The sequence below is a fragment of the Carassius gibelio genome, chromosome B7 (assembly GCF_023724105.1).
Source record: "Carassius gibelio isolate Cgi1373 ecotype wild population from Czech Republic chromosome B7, carGib1.2-hapl.c, whole genome shotgun sequence".
Classification (NCBI taxonomy): Eukaryota; Metazoa; Chordata; class Actinopteri; order Cypriniformes; family Cyprinidae; genus Carassius; species Carassius gibelio.
In genome coordinates, this window is record NC_068402.1 from 4,297,975 (window position 1) to 4,315,691 (window position 17,717).

A 17,717-nucleotide genomic window follows, 5' to 3' on the forward strand; every position below is an offset into this window, starting at 1 on the left:
TGATCAGAGTGAACAAAACCTGCTTTATGATACCAGAGCTAGTCTATAGCATTCAGCAGGCCGTTGAAATATATGAACTATAGTGAATCCTTGACATTCAGAAAATGTAAAGCATTTTATTGAGTATTTTACTAAGTTATCTTAATTTAACTGTGAGGGGTGGGGGGGGGGATCAAGCAGCTTGTGCATGTTGGGCTTCCATTAGTTTGCCTTAGAAAACTGTAAACTGTAAATAAATACAATTTAAATTCACGTCTCGCTCACTGGATTTGGATTTGGACTGGATTTGAGTGGTGTTGAGTGTCCATAAAGAGAATGGGATTCATTTTATATTCACTTAATATTACTGAGTAGTTTCAGTCAAAATGCATTCAAAAATTTGTATTCTTCACATTTAAAACATTTTAATTATATTCATAGATTTGTTAAATTCCTCAAAGGAACTTTTTTTTCTCAGACAGATAATTTCATATTATATTGTTAAACTGTTATTATTTTAAGTAGAGTGCCCATTACTAGTGTGTAAAATGCCTAATTATTATTTTTGATATTTATTGAAAGTATTCTTTGTTCATTTTATTAAAATAGAAGTGTCTGAGATCAATATATATTTCAAAAACTAGCCAATGGAGAGTGGGATTCATTACGTAATATTACGAAGTAGTTTTAATTGAAATGCATCCGAACTTGCTTGACATATAAAATATATATATATATTTTTTTTATATATCTCACAAAGTAAAATAAAGGCCTATCTATTTTGTTTTTCTTTAGAAAGACTATAGTGGATGTCCAATGTTTAGAAGCTGCATGTGATAAGAATGAGTATAATGTGAGAATAATAATTGTGTTTATGCTTTATGCAGGATATTTACAGCATGTAATCTTTAGTCATTTATTTTAATTATATATAGTTAAACTACAGCAGGGAAGACTGGGATGAATTATATATCAACTGGTTTAATTAAGCCGTTTCAGTTGAAATTCATTCAATTCATTCAAATCTTACATTTCTCACAAAGTAAAATATTTTTTTTCTTCAGGCAGAGAGAAAACAGCACTGAGCATGTGCTAAATAAGTGCCATCACTCTGCATGCTGAACAGATCTAGTGTTGCATTTGTCCCTGCTCTCCCTGCTTCTTTCACGTCATTCACACAGAGACAGAATCACATGTGTAGGTCCTCATTAGGCTTCCTGTTTAAACCTGGTGTTCATATACAACAAGCGACACCTTTAGGTATTTCTAATTATGCATGAAGACATTATTTACTGCCTTTATGAACCCTTGTTTTCTTCTGAGGACATCCTCACCACATGGTTTTGTCAGGTTTAGCCGTTCTACTGGTGATCCGTTCTGAAATGTTGCCCCCAGGTTCCTAAAAGCACACATTCAGAATGCACCATTACAGTAATGAGAGTACTTTAGGATTAAACATGACGTAAAGAGGCTGACTGATAGGGGGTCACGGCTGGGTCATTGGGTCATATTATCATACCATGGGAGGGGTCCGATTTATTGTCTGTTTACCCGAACACAAACATACAGCGAGCATTGATTAAATCGGTCGATATCAGCTGTGTGCTTTACAACATAAAGAGGAGGGGTTTCTCTCACTTATAACCACATAAACCGAACAACGTGACAGAAGACAGAGCGATAGGGAGGAAGAGGATGGGTCAGACTCAGGGCTGTAAGATGCGACGCGATGTGACAGGGCAGCCTGGAAGATACGAGTGGCCCCTCAGTGACTTCACTGTGCTCCGCAAACAAACCTAAACTTGGTGATGCCAGAAGGACAGGTCTTTAGAAAGGACACTCACACTTCCTGTTCTGCTATTGAAGCTTATGTCAGAAATAATGATCATTAATCAAAACTATGATTATATATCAATTTGTCAAAAGCTGTTATTAGTAAATACATTTGGTTAATTTATTTTATGGCTTTTTTACTATTCATATAAATTGGTAATGATGATGAGTAATTAAATATAATAATTAAAATCGTTTTAATGCTTCTGAATAGTTCCTAATATTTTAATATATTAATATTTATAAAGGACTTTTTATGAATTATTTGTATGGCAATAGAAACCTATATACAGTATAATATTTGACAAAGAACTATTATTAATTAATTATTTGTCGAAAATAACTTAATTGTTTTTTGGTGATTTATTTTAAGGATTTTTCAGTGGAGACCCGTTAAAAAGCTTATATGAATCCGGTGATAATGACTAATTAAGTATAACTAATAATTTATAACTTCTTAGGGGAGACCTAGCTATTTGCAATATTGTTTTAATATTTAAGAACTTTTTAATACTTATTTTTAATATTTATAAATGATGTTCACTCTTTTGGAAAAGCATTAGAATCCTGTTCATGAACCATTTGTAAAATAACTGTTATTAATTAATAATTTGTCAGAAATAACTATTAATAATTGAATTTGTTCTTTAATAATTATTCCTTTTGCCACAAAATTGTATTATATTATATTTAGGCCTATATTATAGGAGAATAATTGTTAAATTATCATAAATAACATTGAATGCTATATTATAATATTGAAATCAATTATTTTATTTTAATTTATTCATTCATTTAATTAATTCAATTATTTTACACGTCGGTTATGATGTCATAATACCTCCATCTGCTTCAGTTGCTGATGTCTGAAGCTCTGAATAATTGTTATGCTGCCTTTCAGGCACTGATATTTTCTTTAGGAAGAACAAATCCAGCTGCTATTGTTTGGCTGTGATATAGGCTTTGTCAGTGAGGCTTTCCATTGGTCATGATTGCACTTGGCCTCTAGGTGGCGCTCTGGCCTTGTGAACAGCAACCTGTTGCTAGTGTCCCATTATGAGTGAGTTTCTCTTACCATGAGCCAGTGAACTTTCAGCTGAAATGTTTGATTTTAATAAGATAAATGCTGGTGGTGGTGGATGCTTGTTTACTTCTTGATCTATATTGTCATAATTTACACAGTTCTCACTTAAGTGTTCAATTTCACTGAAACCGCCAATTAATATGCTTATATTTATAGCACTTTCCTAGAATAAAATGCAAATGTGTTGCCCCATTACTAGGTTTAAAGCTACTAAGGCACGGATGATCGCATTAGAAGTGGCTATTTTATATGTTACATAAACAATTATCTTCTAAAAGACATAAAAATGCGTCTTGGCCTGTCTTACCCTGTACTCCTCACCTTATTAAATATATCTGTCAATTAAAATCATATGGCAGGTTTAACATATTTAGTTGTGTCCTACATTTTACATGCAATTAAATCTTTTGTATGTAAAACATGGACACATTAAAACTAGCCTATATATATATATATATATATATATATATATATATATATATATATATATATACTCTTGAAAATAACTTTTTTACTTTTGAGATTTTTAGCATTCACACAATCATACAAACATTCACGCACACATAAATTACATTTTTAGATTAATTTACATAACTCTATTGACCTAAGTGATTAAAACAATTATCTTGAATTTATGAGAAATAATTTAAACATAATTTAAAAAAAAAATTTTTTTAAGACATAATCCTATTTAGTATTATTATTATTATTATAAAAGCTTTAATTTTGGATTTTCATGAAGAGTTTCTATCAATATTTTGTTCTCTGTCTGTGTAATGTGTCTTCTAGTCATCTGTGATACAAAAGTCTTTATGTTTTTTTGAAGTAAATGTGTTTTTCAGATTAGCGAACTTCTAGAGACTGGCAGTCGCAGACGGGACGTGATTGGGGTTGACTTTTGTTGTTCACGCAGTGGTACAGACAGTATGTCACAGACAGTCTTTAAAAGATGCTGGCTGGGACAGAGGAAGGTATCAGGACAGGCACATGGTGGCACAGACAGACCGGCCCTGTGTCCCGATGATGACGTCTCAGGAAGCAGCGTCTGGCCCACGGCACACAGTGGTACAGTCGCCAGACAGCTGTGACTCACGAGTGAAAGAGACATAGAGATACAGTGAGCAGGATGATGGATGAAACGTATCTGTCATGTTAACTGTTGATTTATTATGATCCTGATTGGGGGAAAAAACAGGACATCCCAGCCGACTAGCCTTTTTATAGTGGGTGTGATTGGTCACTGCAGGGTAACAACCACCTGTTTCAGTCCATGTTTAAGCCCTTTTAAGGCCTTTGTCTCCTCCTCTGTCCCAACATCCGTTTACTGAGCAGGATGAGGATGTAGCCCCATATCAGCGGGAGTCAATTTATGTAAATCGGCCCTATTGCTCACCCCCTTGTTCTTCTTCCCTTTTTATTTATTTATCTGTTCTCACCTTGGCTCAGTTTCAGTTCACGTTCTTTATTTGTGTAAAAATCAATCGAACATTTCATGTGTAGAAAAGAAAATAATGTGAAACAAAAATATTTCAAATCAATTTACTTCAATAAAGATGATGGTTATTATAATTTTGTAAATAATTTAAGTAAAATTTACCAATGTACACTACTGTTAAAACATGTAGTATTTGAATAAAAGTTTACATTTTTATTTAGCAGGGATGCATTGAAAGTGACAGACAAAGACATTTATAATGTTACAAAATATTTCTATTTTACATAAATGCTTTTCTTCTGAACTTTCTATTCATCAGACAATCCTGAAAAAAAAAATGTATTATGTTTCCAAAAAAATATAAAGCAGCAAAATTGTCTTCAACATTGATAATAATTAGAAATGTTTCTTGATCTTAAAATCGGCATATTATTATGATTTCCCAATGAAAATGGTCAACAGTCCAGTTGCAGTAGTATTTCACAATTCTACAGTTTTTACTGTATGTTTGATCAATAAATGCAGTGTTGGTGAGCAGAAGAGACTTCTTAAAAAAACAAGGCAAGCTTGAGATTAAATAAATGAAGAAATGAGGAAAAATAAATGAATGAAATAAGTGTAGCCTAAATATCTGTGAACAGAATTTTTAAAAATGGTCTTTTTCTTCTAATAATTAAGATACATTATTTTAGACTATTTTCTTTGTACACAAGCAAGTATTCTTTGTTATATTTTGCATACAAATATGAAAAAAGTGAAAATATTATTTAATTGTGAATGTTTGTTATATTAAATTCTTGCTTTGAAATTAGCCTTAGCAATTTAACTTTAAAAGATTTAAAAGAACTTCAAAGAGTTCATCCTGAAAAATGTTCAAATGTGGCTGTGATGTGTGATCGTGATTTCACCCCTGTAACTCACTTCTAATTGGTTAAACGGACAATGCAACACTCCCCTCTTTCTTTTATTATAGAGGAGCAATAGTAATGCTGCACATGCTCTCTCTCTCTCTCTCTGTTGGGACTCTCTCAAACCTCCATTAGTTCTGACGTGCAGGACCACTGATTCCGTAAAGGTCAGGACCCCACGCAGCAGGTCTTGTCAGGGTTTTAGTGCGGCATAATCACACATCTGCGTGCAAGGGTCCAGCGCTGCCCACAGAGTTCCTCTTCCTCTCCTCTCCTCGACACGCTCACACACCCAACAGCTCACTGACCGCTCCTCAGACGTGCAGCACCTAACTGGACATCAGCTGGCTGCACGGCTCTCATTTTGTTTTGTATTATTGTGAAATTTAATAGCAATTTCTGAGTGCATTTTTCTGTGCAAAAGTGTTTTTCTGTGCAAAACTCATTGCCAGAATGCTGAGGTGATACTGTAGCTGTCAAGCTGTTGCCATGTGGTTTGGGGTGGTTGCTAGGGTGTTCTAGGGGGTTGCTAGGACATACTGGTGATTGCAAGTATGTTTAAGGTGGTTGCTAGATGCTTCTTCCCAATTACCCAATCTGAGTATTCTACATGCAATATCCCCGTATGGCTTCATTTATTATATTTGAACGAAATTATATAGTTAATGTTTTCCTGAATATGTGTGCGTGAGCGTGATCGCGAATGTGATATTAATTTTATACAACAAAAACAAGAAGTTAGTACTGAGTGAAGTACATTTTAGACTAGAGTTGTTCCAATTCCGATACTAGTATCGGAAATATCACCGATACCACAACAAATTCTGGCATCGGCATCGATGAGTACATGAACCCATATACCGATCTGATACCAGAAGCGCACCATAAAATAATTCTAGTAATTTACACAGGGCTAGTAGTATATACAGCTGTATATACAGATGCACACCCAGGTATCGGATCAGTACTCGGTATCGGCCGATACCCTGAGGCCAAGTATCGGAATCGGTATCGGGAAGAGAAAAGGGTATCTGAACATCTCTATTTTAGACACAGTATTGTCTTTTTTTTCTTCCTTTTTTTGGTGAGAATTGTTCCAAACAAAGCTATTAGATAACATTGTCTCAGAGCGACACGCAGTGTTATATTACTGAATGAATCTGTTTTTGAATGACGCACTGATTTAACAATCTATTCATAAAGACAGCCACTTGCTTTGTTTCTAAATGAGACAGATTTTTTGAATGAATTGTTTGAATGAATGATTCAATGGATCACTCTTTTACTCTTTTATCACTCATTAAGACAGGGACTTGCTGGTGGTTTTAGTATCATATTTATTTATTCATGACAGACCTACATCAAGCAAGGAGCCAGCATAAAACAAAATATATGTTTAGCAAAATATGTTTTAATTATCATTATCAAAAAAAATATCGCACACCCTTAAGTCTGAGGTATGATAATTTCTGTAGTTAAGTGGTGTGGTTGAAGAAAACAAGGTGGATTTGGTTCATTATTATTTTTTACAAAATTAATTAATTAAAATATTTATTGTGTAGTAAGATAATCTGTTAAATTCAAGTGACTGGAATTGTTAATGTAGTTTTCGTGAGTGTGTTTTTCTTTTTAAATGAGTGTAAACGGTTATAGGAAAGCCTGACAAGAGAAATGTTGGCAAGATGCTTAAGTGAATTTGGAGAGGATATGGAAATGCCACACACACATTATACACAGCCCCTTTTCTATATTTTTTGCTGGCTCCCACTAGAGCCACCTGCATTTTTGTTACCACTGCCAAATTCTGATCATGTGACTACAGCAATCTACATATCAGCACTCAGTAAGAGGGGAAGATGAAAGCCTGTACTACTATATATACTAAACTGATTCTAATCGCTATGCAATCAAAAATGTTTTTCTTCCTTTTTTTTCTTACTTGTCCTTCCTTTTTCCTCTTATAAAAGCAGTTAATTTTAATATTTATTTGAAATGTTGAGACTTTATTAGTCATAATGCAGTCAAAAATAAATAAATAAAAACATTTATTTTTTTACTGAATGGTTTATATAGCTAAATCAAAAACTTTTTTATATAATTTTAAGACTAAATCATTTCAATTTGCACAACACTTTTCCCTATTTACGTTTCCTTTTTCCTCTAATAAAAGCATTTACATATGTGTTAGTTTTTGACTGGCCATATTTCTCATGTGTCTCTTCTCTCAGCCTTCCACAACTTCGTGATCCCATGCTGTTCCTGCAGTACTGAAGTCCATCTTTCCCCTGCAGCCGGGCTGTGGCTCTCAGCTCTTGGTCCCTGCCAGGCCTTCTTGCCTCTTTTTGTGGTTTGCACAAAGGGGGCCGTTGCCCTCTCGCAGGCTACGTTACAGTCTGTCACATGAGGTGGATACTCTAGTCCTGCCGCGCTTTATTTGCTGTGGCACTGCAGATTACTTCCACAGTCTCTGTCTGCGCTGCACATCCATTTCAATTAGGGCCTATTAGTGCTTCCCCACCTCACCGTACGGCCCCCTCTCACTGTGTCCGTTCATATACCACGCCTGAAGAGCACACTGCTACGCTGAAAATGTGTTACTTAAAGTCCCCATGAAATCAAAATTAACGTTTTTTGGGGGGGTGTCAGCATCAATATGTTAATCTTAACGTTATCTATAAGGCAGTGTGCTCCAAAACTGACAAAATTCACATTTAGAAGAAATAAGCATTCAATGTTTACAGTTCATCTCTTCTGCAAAAACAGCTCAACAAATTTTCATACTTCATCTTCTCATCAAATGCTCTCTAGAATCTGAAGAGCCCACCTCCTGCACTGTAACTCTAGACGCTGTATCGCTGGCTGAGATTGCTCACTTGTTCACACTGTAGTATTTCCTGTACAGTGAATGCCACGTAGTGCACAGTGTAGATGATAGAGAATGATTCAGACATTGTGAATATGCTTTCGATTGGTGCAAATTAGGTCTGGTTTCACGCGAACCGTGGCAGCACACATCCGGACTTTGGCTCCGGTCCAGAGATGTGATCGCACGAAGCGGATCGTATGCACTGTCAAATGTGGCTTTACCAAGCTTAACATCTCTGGCCCGAGCACATAATCAAAATGCTATTTGCTATTTTAAAAAAGGGGCGGGGCTGCTAAGTCCCACCAAATTTTTGACATAGGTTTTTTTTTTTAAAGGTATGGTTGACTGCGAGTTCACTTTTTTAACGTTAGTTAGTGTGTAATGTTGCTGTTCGAACATAACCAAATGCTACGACGCTGAAAGTTCAATGTAAATGGAGATTTTATGTTTTTTTTTTATCAAGATATCGTAGGGACAATGAGTTACTTCCTGGGTTTGTGACATCACAAACCCTGATAAACCCCGCCCCTGGGAACGTGCAACAAAGGGAGCGAGGCCATGTTGAGCTGCTTTAGAGTAGAGGAAGAGTTGTTGCTATGCCATCAAAACTAGGGGTGCATGAAAAAATTTATTCACATATAAATTGCAATTCTGTCTTCAAACAATCGAATGGATTCACATGTTTCAAAATCAATGTTCTAAACCAGCTTTCTTTTTACTGTTCGCGCCCCTCTGCTCTGCACATGCTCTACTCTGCATCTCTATCGCTTTCTCTCTCTCTCTCTCTCTCATTCAGATCATCAGTTCTCCAGCTCCAACAATGAACTGTTCCATTTATACAATTATATAGACAGACATATTTTTCACATAGCTATGAGAAAAATGCGTTAAACATGGATGCGCATGCAGTTGCTATGTTGTATTAAAGCTTTAAGCTTAGTTTTGGAGAATTTGATGTTTCCCCATTTAAAGAGAAAGGATTTGCACTTGCATGCCCAAGATGCATTTCAAAGATGGCCGCCGAGTGATGTGACTCGTCTTAAAGGGACTTTGGCCACATTGCTGTCAAATACAAACGTTGTCATGCCAACCTGCTACTGTAAACAAAAGCTCTCAATGCTTGCCCCGCCTATGAGTTCTTCTGATTGGTTCACTGCTTTAGAACTGACATTGATGAGCGGTGCTGCATTTAAAAGTTTAAATAGTAGCACATTGGAATGGAAGAACATTTTCTGTGTGAATGGCCCCTTATACTGCACTCCATAAACACAATCAAGCCTAGAAAAAAAGTAAACCACCGCTTTAACTAGCTGAAATATATAGCCCTGATTTGATTTGTAGTTCAGCAAATAGATGCAGAGCGAGAAGAAATTGAAAGTTGTAAGACTGAAATGGAAAAACGTAAAATGCAAATATGAAGGTTTTTTTAAGATGATCACTAGATTTTTACATTTAAAGAATGTTTTTCCATATGTTTTATTAATCATGCAAAAATACTACATCTGTTCACTTAGAAATGTACAATCAAATTATGCAACAAAATTAACTTTATTTGTTGTTTTCACACGCTCAAGTAATGATGAAACAATTTTGGTTCTGGCCCATTACATCCCCCAACTCGGCCTAAGGATGCGCATCACTGCTCCCTGGCATGATTTTCGGACTCCATTGTGTGGCTTTCATTGTCCTCCCTCCCTCAAGCCCAAAAACTCTCGCAATCTTTCCTCTAGTTCACTGCACGCCCCCTCCGCCCGGCCTCTGCACACCTGGTCCTGGCAAATTAGTGCGAAAGAGAGGGGGCTGTGTGGGTCTTTAAGCATTCCGACGGTGCAAAAAGTTAATGATGGGAGTTTCAGTGCAGCTGACAGTGAAAAAAAAAAGTTTGAGTAACTGAAAGAAACAAAAGAAACACCATACATTCTTAAAAAGGTACTTAATTTGCTTCCATAGTTTAATGAAAACCTTTAACATCCCTAGAACCTTTCCATTACACTAAAGGTCCTTTATAGTGGAAAGAAGATTTTTAAATATCAAAAAAAAACAAAAAAAACAAAACAATTGTGATTCTTTTAAGAGCTGCTCACTGAAAGGTTCTTTAGGAAACCAAAAATGGTTCTTTGATGGCATCACTGCTAAAAACCCACTTTTGAGGGCCTTATTTTTAAAATGGAGAGTCTCTGAATGCTCTTTTTACTTAGTTTGACACTGAACTTTTCTATGCATAGCTATTTGGTATTAAGTTATGCAGAATTATGTCTAAAACATGGAAGAATTAATGCGCGACAAGCTAAATCAAAAACTCTTTTAGTTTTAGTCATTCTAAATAAGTGAAATTTGCACAACAATTTTCTGTACTTGTCCTGCTTTTTTCCTCTAATAAAGGCAGTTTATATGCCCGCCTTCTCTACAGGGTCTAATCTGGCCTGACAGCTTCCTCTCGTAATTGGTGCTAACACCCAGATGGACGGGGCTCTAATTTGCCATTCCCAATAAAGAGAGGCGGCTGAGGGGGTGGTGGAGAGGGGGAAAGCCTTGATTTGTTGGTTATAGATACAGAAGCCGTAAACACCCCAGGCCTCTGGGCCGACAGTTTGAGCAGGCTTTTGTTCACACATTTGTTCAAAAGAAGTGCTCTTCCCAACCTCCCCCTCCTCCCGCTGCCTCTCCCTCGCTCACACACACATACAGTCCTTTACCTCGGTTTCATTCAGTCGTTCCTCCGTGCAGAACTATAGCTGGAGTAATAGTGGTGGTGCGCAACAGTCTGTGTGTCGTTGTCGGTGTGTGGATGGGTGGCCGTGACCTGAACATTTTTCAGGGCAACTGCTTGACCTCTCGCTATTAATGAGGCCACAGGCAATGAGCTCTGGGTCAATGGTTAGGTAGAGAGAAGATATGAGGTGTTTCTCTGACATATAATTAAGCTTCCATCGCATTCTATTATCGATCTGTCATTGTGTTGGTCTGTCTGTCCATCCATCCATCCATCCATCTCTATTTATAAGTAAAGTAGGACTGGCCGATTTTCCCGATTTTATCAATTTATTCAAATGTATTGTTTTGCCACAAATGTAGAATTCAAGGAATCATGATTTTGGACAGAAATATAACCAAATGTTAGAATTAGACACTTTGACAAAATTCCGGTGATAACAGTTGTTGTTATGCGCATTGAATTAACCATAAATGCACTTTTGAATTGACAAAGATGCGACGCAGGCAGTGGAATAGGTAAAACATGCAAGTAGATGGGAGTGAACTTCTTTTAACTTGACCGCAGCGTTTTTATGCATGAGAGACTGCAAGAGACTTGAGCACAACAGTCAAACACAGAAAAAAACAATATAAAAGCAGCACAATCAAATAAAAAAACCCTGTAAAGAACTACTACTGTATGTCTGATATTTACATCATGTTGACAACTTCATGTGTGCTGCACTTGGAATATAATTTTCTTTAACTGGCTGTCTGGAGCAGAACACGCTCAAAACAGTGAAAATGATGGTCACTATAGTTGAGCTCCATGATTATATGTTGAGATTGGGGAAGCCTACAAAAGGACAAATTTCACTGCAACACTCCACCAATCTGGGCTTTATTGAGGAGTGGCAAGATTCAATCCTCTCTTCAGTGAAGACACATGAAAACACACTTGGGATTAAAAAAAAACACCTAAAGGACCCTCAGGCTCTGAGAAACAAGATTATCTGGTCTGATGAACCTCAATTCTAAGCATCATGTTTGAAGGAAACCGGCTCTGCTCATCACCTGCAGAGTGCCATCCCAAGAGTAAAGTGTGCTGGTAGCAGCCTCATGGTGAGGAGTTGTTTTTCAGCGGCAGGGACTGAGGAACTAGAGTAAAAGAAAAGCTCAATGCACCAAAATATAGAGATAGCCTTAATGAAAACCTAGTCCAGAACATTCAGAATCCCAGACTGGGCAGAAGGTTTACCTTGACCCTAAACACACAGCAAGAGTATAGACAATACTGTTTTTGCTTTGTCATTATGGTGAATGGAGTGTAGATTGATGTGGAAAAAAGTAATTTAAAGCAGTTTAACATAAGGCGGCTTCATAACTAAATGTGAAAAAATGAAGGGGTATGAATACTTTCGCAAGACACTGTATTATACTGAACAAAATTATAAACGCAACACTTTGCCCCCATTTTCATGAACTGAACTCCAAGATCCAAGACTTTTTCTATGTACATAAAAGTCCCATTTCTCTCAAATATTGTTCACAAATCTGTCTAAATCTGTGTTCGTGAGCACTTCTCCTCTGCTGAGATAATCTATTCACCTCACAGGTGTGGGATATCAAGATGCTGATTAGACAGCATGATTATTGCACAGGTGTGCCTTAGTCTGGCCACAATAAAGGGCCACTCTAAAATTTGCAGTTTTATCTCACAACACAATGCCACAGATCGCAAGTTTTGAGGGAGTGTGCAATTGGAATGTCCCATGAATTTAAAGTTCTTTACTCTACCATAGGCCATCACCAAATGTGTTTCAGAGCTTCACAACCACAGACCATATGTAACCACACCAGCCCAGGACCTCCACATCCAGCATTTTCACCTCCAAGATCATCTGAGACCAGCCACCCGGACAGCTGGTTCAACAACCGGTTTGCATAACCAAAGAGTTTCTGCACAAACTGTCAGAAACCGTCTCAGGGAAGCTCATCTGCATGCTCGTCATCCTGATCAGGGTATCGACCTGACTGCAGTTAGTCGTCGTAACCGACTTGAGTGGGCAAATGCTCACATTCAATAGTGTCTGGCACTTTGGAGAGGTGTTCTCTACACGGATGAATCCCGGTTTTCACTGTACAGGGAAGCTGATGTCAATGTTGTGGATCGAGTGGCTCATGGTGGTGGTGGGGTTATGGTATGGGCAGGCATATGTCATTGTGCCTTCATCCATGACCTTCACCTCTTGTTGCAGCATGATAATGCACTTCCCCATGCTGCAAGGATCTGTACACAATTCCTGGAAGCTGAAAACATCCCAGTTCCTTCATGGCCAGCATACTCACCAGACTTATCACCCATTGAGCATGTTTGGGATGATCTTGATCGTGTTGATCTGGATACAGCATGTTCCAGTTCCTGCCAATATCCAGCAACTTCACACAGCCATTGAAGAGGAGTGGAACAACATTCCACGGGCCACAATCAACAACCTGATCAACTCTATGTGAAAGGAGGCAAATGGTGGTCACACCATATACTGACTGGTTTTTGTCCCCCCGGACCCCCAATACAGTAAAACTCCAGATTTTAGAGCGGCCTTTTATTGTGGCTAGACTAAGGCACACCTGTGCAATAATCATGCGTCTAATCAGCATCTTGATATGCCACACCTGTGAGGTGGATGGATTATCTCGGTGAAGGAGAAGTGCTCACGAACACAGATTTAGACAGATTTGTGAACAATATTTGAGAGAAATAAGCCTTTAGTGTACTTAAAAAAAATATTAGATCTTTGAGTTCAGCTCATAAAAAATGGGGGCAAAAACAGAAGTGTTGCATTTATAATTTTGTTCAGTGTATTTATTTAACATAAATGACATATTTTCAAATTCCCATGCATGATTTGTATATAGCACATCTGTACATACATTATATTGTCTTTTGTCTCTTGTCTATTGTTTTTTTGTTTGTTTGTTTTTTTTCAGTCTTTATCAAATCAACATTCAAAGTCTGTCTGATGCCAGAAAATTTAACTGAAATGGATGTTATAAAAATGGATGGGTGGCAGAAAGACTTCAATGTGTTCTTTCAGTGGTCATCTCTAAAAAAAAAAAAAAAAAACTGTTTGTAATGATTCATATCAGTTCATAGTAACACTGATCACAGTGAACTGTTTAAAACAGCGTTATTATGGAGTAAACCGAAGACTGAACTATGAAATCACAGCCCAGCTTTTGAAGTAATGTGTGAGGGCTGCAGTTCAGAAGTGCATCAAACTGAACTGTGCAAAAGAAGCTGGAAATAATACAGGGATGCAAGGTTTAATTGATTTTGAACAAATGTTAAAGGACACAAAGCAAATTCATGGTCTTTGTGGAGGAGTCTTGATCGCACAGATGGAGAAAACACGTCCTTGGCTTTTATAGTAGGACTTCATGTGAAAATTGGGGTCACTGGGTCTAAAAAATGGGTGGATTTAGGTGAGGAATAGACTTGTTCTCAAAGAAAAGGTGACAATCAACATTTTATGCAGCACATTGATGTTACCATTTGCAGAAAGCCAAGAACAGAGTCTTTTTTTATTCAAAAAATTAACAAATCATCGCAGGATAGTGTGCTAAATGTGAGAAACAGCCTAGGCTTAAATAAAACAGCATAATGAATATAAAAGGTTAAAGACTAAAAGATTTTCCAGGCTAAATAGTATACGAATGTACCAAAAACATTTTTATTCCTTTATTAAGGGAATTTTTGCACATATCTTCCCATGACATTTGTCCTAAGGAGTTTTAGAAGAAATATCTGAAACAAAATTTACTGAACCGTTACGAATCAATAATATTTCATGTATGTATTTCAGTGTCATTTCAACATTTGCTTCACACATTTCAACAGAGCATTTATTGTACCTAGTTAAAGACTCATTATAATAGGGAATACTTTAAGGGCCGCCAAAAATGTTTTCTTTGTTTCCATTGAGCCATTAATATAAGAAACTGCTTTAGTTTCTCTTGTGTTACTGAACAATCAATGACGCTCCCATTCTTTTCAGCAGGTGCTCTTCGTTTTAATGCCGTCATTCTCTTCTCGGCTCTCAGGAAATATCTGTGTTGTTGAAAGAGCAGCTGTGTGTTCTCAAACCCAAACTTTGTTTCTCATTCTGGCTCTCTCTGAAAGGGCTTCAGGTTTGGAGTGGTGCTCATCTCACCGTGGACCAAACCTTTCAACTCAATCCAGACCAAACAAATACACACATCTCCTGTGTCTTAATAAGGCATAAAGAGTTTAAAAGAAAACAACGAAACAAGAACGCAATTCTCCGCTCAATCTCTTCATTGTTTATGATTATAAATGGAGAGTAATAATATTAAAATAATATAAAATTAAATATATTTTTTCTCATTTGCTGAAGAAAATATATGTGGTTTTGAAAGGGATCATTCACCAAAAAATGAAATTTAGCCCATGATTTACTCACCCTCAAAGCCATGTTATGTGTATTTGACTTTCTTCTTTCAGATAAATATAAATTGGAGTTATATATAAAAAAAATGTTCTGGCACTTCCAAGCTTTATAATGGGATTGAATGGTGGGCGAGATTACGAAGCCCAAAAAAAAGTGCATGCATAAAAAGTACTCCACACTGCTCCAGGGGGTTAATAAAGGCTTTCTGAAGGGAAGGGGTGTGTTTGTGTAAGATAAATATCCATATTTAAACTTTATAAAAAATAAAAGTCATTTGTGCATTAACGAGAGAGTGGCATCCGGCGGATGATGTAGAACATAGGGTTTTGCATAAGGTCTGATGAGTGACAAACGTGAAAGTGCAGAGGAGAGGAGAGAGCAAAACAAAAAACCTGTCACAAATTAGAAGTACAAAAAGAGGATTTGCTTATAACAAAACTTAGTTCTCACAAGATTAGCATTTTCTCACCAGAGTTACGCTAACTCTATGTCCTACGTCATCTGCTGGAATGCCACTCCATTTGCATCAGTTTGTTTCAGAAGCCCTTTATTAACTATGTGGAGCATTTTTTTTTTTTTATGGTGGATGGATGCATTTTATTTTGCTTCAAAATCTCAACCACTTTTTCCTGCCATTATAAAACTTGGAAAAGCCACAAGAAAGTCTTATAGGATGGCTTAGGGTGAGTAAATCATGGGGTAAATTTCATTTTTTTTAAAACTATCCCTTTCAGCAGAACTCACAGTGCTAGGGCAATGCTGGTCATTTGAGGTGTTTAAATGGTTGCTCTGGTGATGAAATGCAGTTAGTGCAGTTAATGCAGTTATCACTGTACAGTTGCTAAGCACTTGCCTGTTTTAGTGTCTACGTGTGGTATATGTCTCATACTGCTCTTTTTTTATAATGCGCCATGTGAACAACGCAAGTCAGATAGCTTAGAAATCCAACTGCAAACCTTTTTTCATCCAAACACGAGTTCAGATTTCATTCACGTCGCTGCAACGAAGTAGGACAAGTCACGTCCTAAAGTTTAACACATCGGGTTAGGGGTTTGTTGGATGGATCGTCTCATCATTCTCTTCTTCATTGCATGCCTTCCTCCTCCTCCTCCTCTTCTCGTTCTGTGGAATGTGCTGCTATCATTCTTTCATGGTGGGGGCGGCCTCTTGTGCAAAGTCTGTCAAAACAAGCGGCCTTCATCTTTCCTGAGCTGTAAAAATCGGCTCATGCTAGGAGGCTCTGCAGAGCTGGTCGGGATCCGGGGTCTTCCTGTAATTAACCCTTATAGCGCACCCTCCTTTCGCTAATCCAGAACCTTCACAGCTGATCCGTGCCCCCCTCCCCGTGACCTCCAACCCCGCGCACCTCTCTATGGGTCACATGACTGGTGCAGGTGTGGAGAGGACCCCGGCCCAGTTGCCCCCCAATTAGCGACCCTAATTAGTGACGAAACCTCCTGCAGGGTCACTGAACAGGGTGTAGAGAGCGCAGACAGGCCGAGAGAGCACAAGAGAAAAGAATCGCACAGGAAGAGGGAGGGTGGCGTCGGTACAGCGATGTGTGGTTAAAGGCGTGAAGGCCAAAACGGCTTTTACACTGAAAAGGAAAATATTGCAGTTGCTGATGGACAGAGTTGCTTTAATGGGGCTCTTTTTTTTGTCAAGGTGGCATCTGAATTGTTGCCAAGCTGTACTATTGAGTGCAGATAAATACAAAGTTTTTATATTCTCTTTTATTTTCCTTTGAAATGCTCTGGGTTTAAAAGTCCTGCAGCATTATGCCATTTTCTTAAAGGGATATTTTTGCCAAAGAAATGAGGATGCTGTCGTTATTGACCCGCCTTTGTGTCATTTCAAAGCTGTTTGCTGAAAAATTCTGTCGTGAATGGACTTGGCTTGCAGTTTTGAATATGCAGAAAGAATCCAATTTGAGAGCTGAAGCAAAAGCTTTTGAGGAATGATTTCAGCTTGGAATATTTTGTGTTGCTACAAAGCAGTAAAGAAAAATTCAAATTTGCATGAATAAAAGCTATGTCGATGTTTTAACTGGTTTGCTGTAAGTTAACAATATAACTGCAAAAAACATTAACAGTTATAGTTCAACTAGACAATAACTATACAATGAATAACTTATAATAAATGTCATAATTTATGTATTATATCATTTACATTGTAACTAGTGTAGATAAACAGTACTGCCATTCAACATTTTTTGGATCTGTAAGATTTGTAATGTTTTTTGGTCAAATCTAAATATTGTACATTAATTTCACAGGCTGATTAGTCAGTTATTTATTTTTGTCCATTTTAATATTGATTTGTTTCAGTGTTTGATTTTAAAGACATTATTTGTGTTCAGTTTTGGTTCTGTGTCGGGTCACCACTTGATGTTTTAAATTGATCCCAATATCGAGTCCTGGAACCAAACCAGTTAAGAAGGACTATC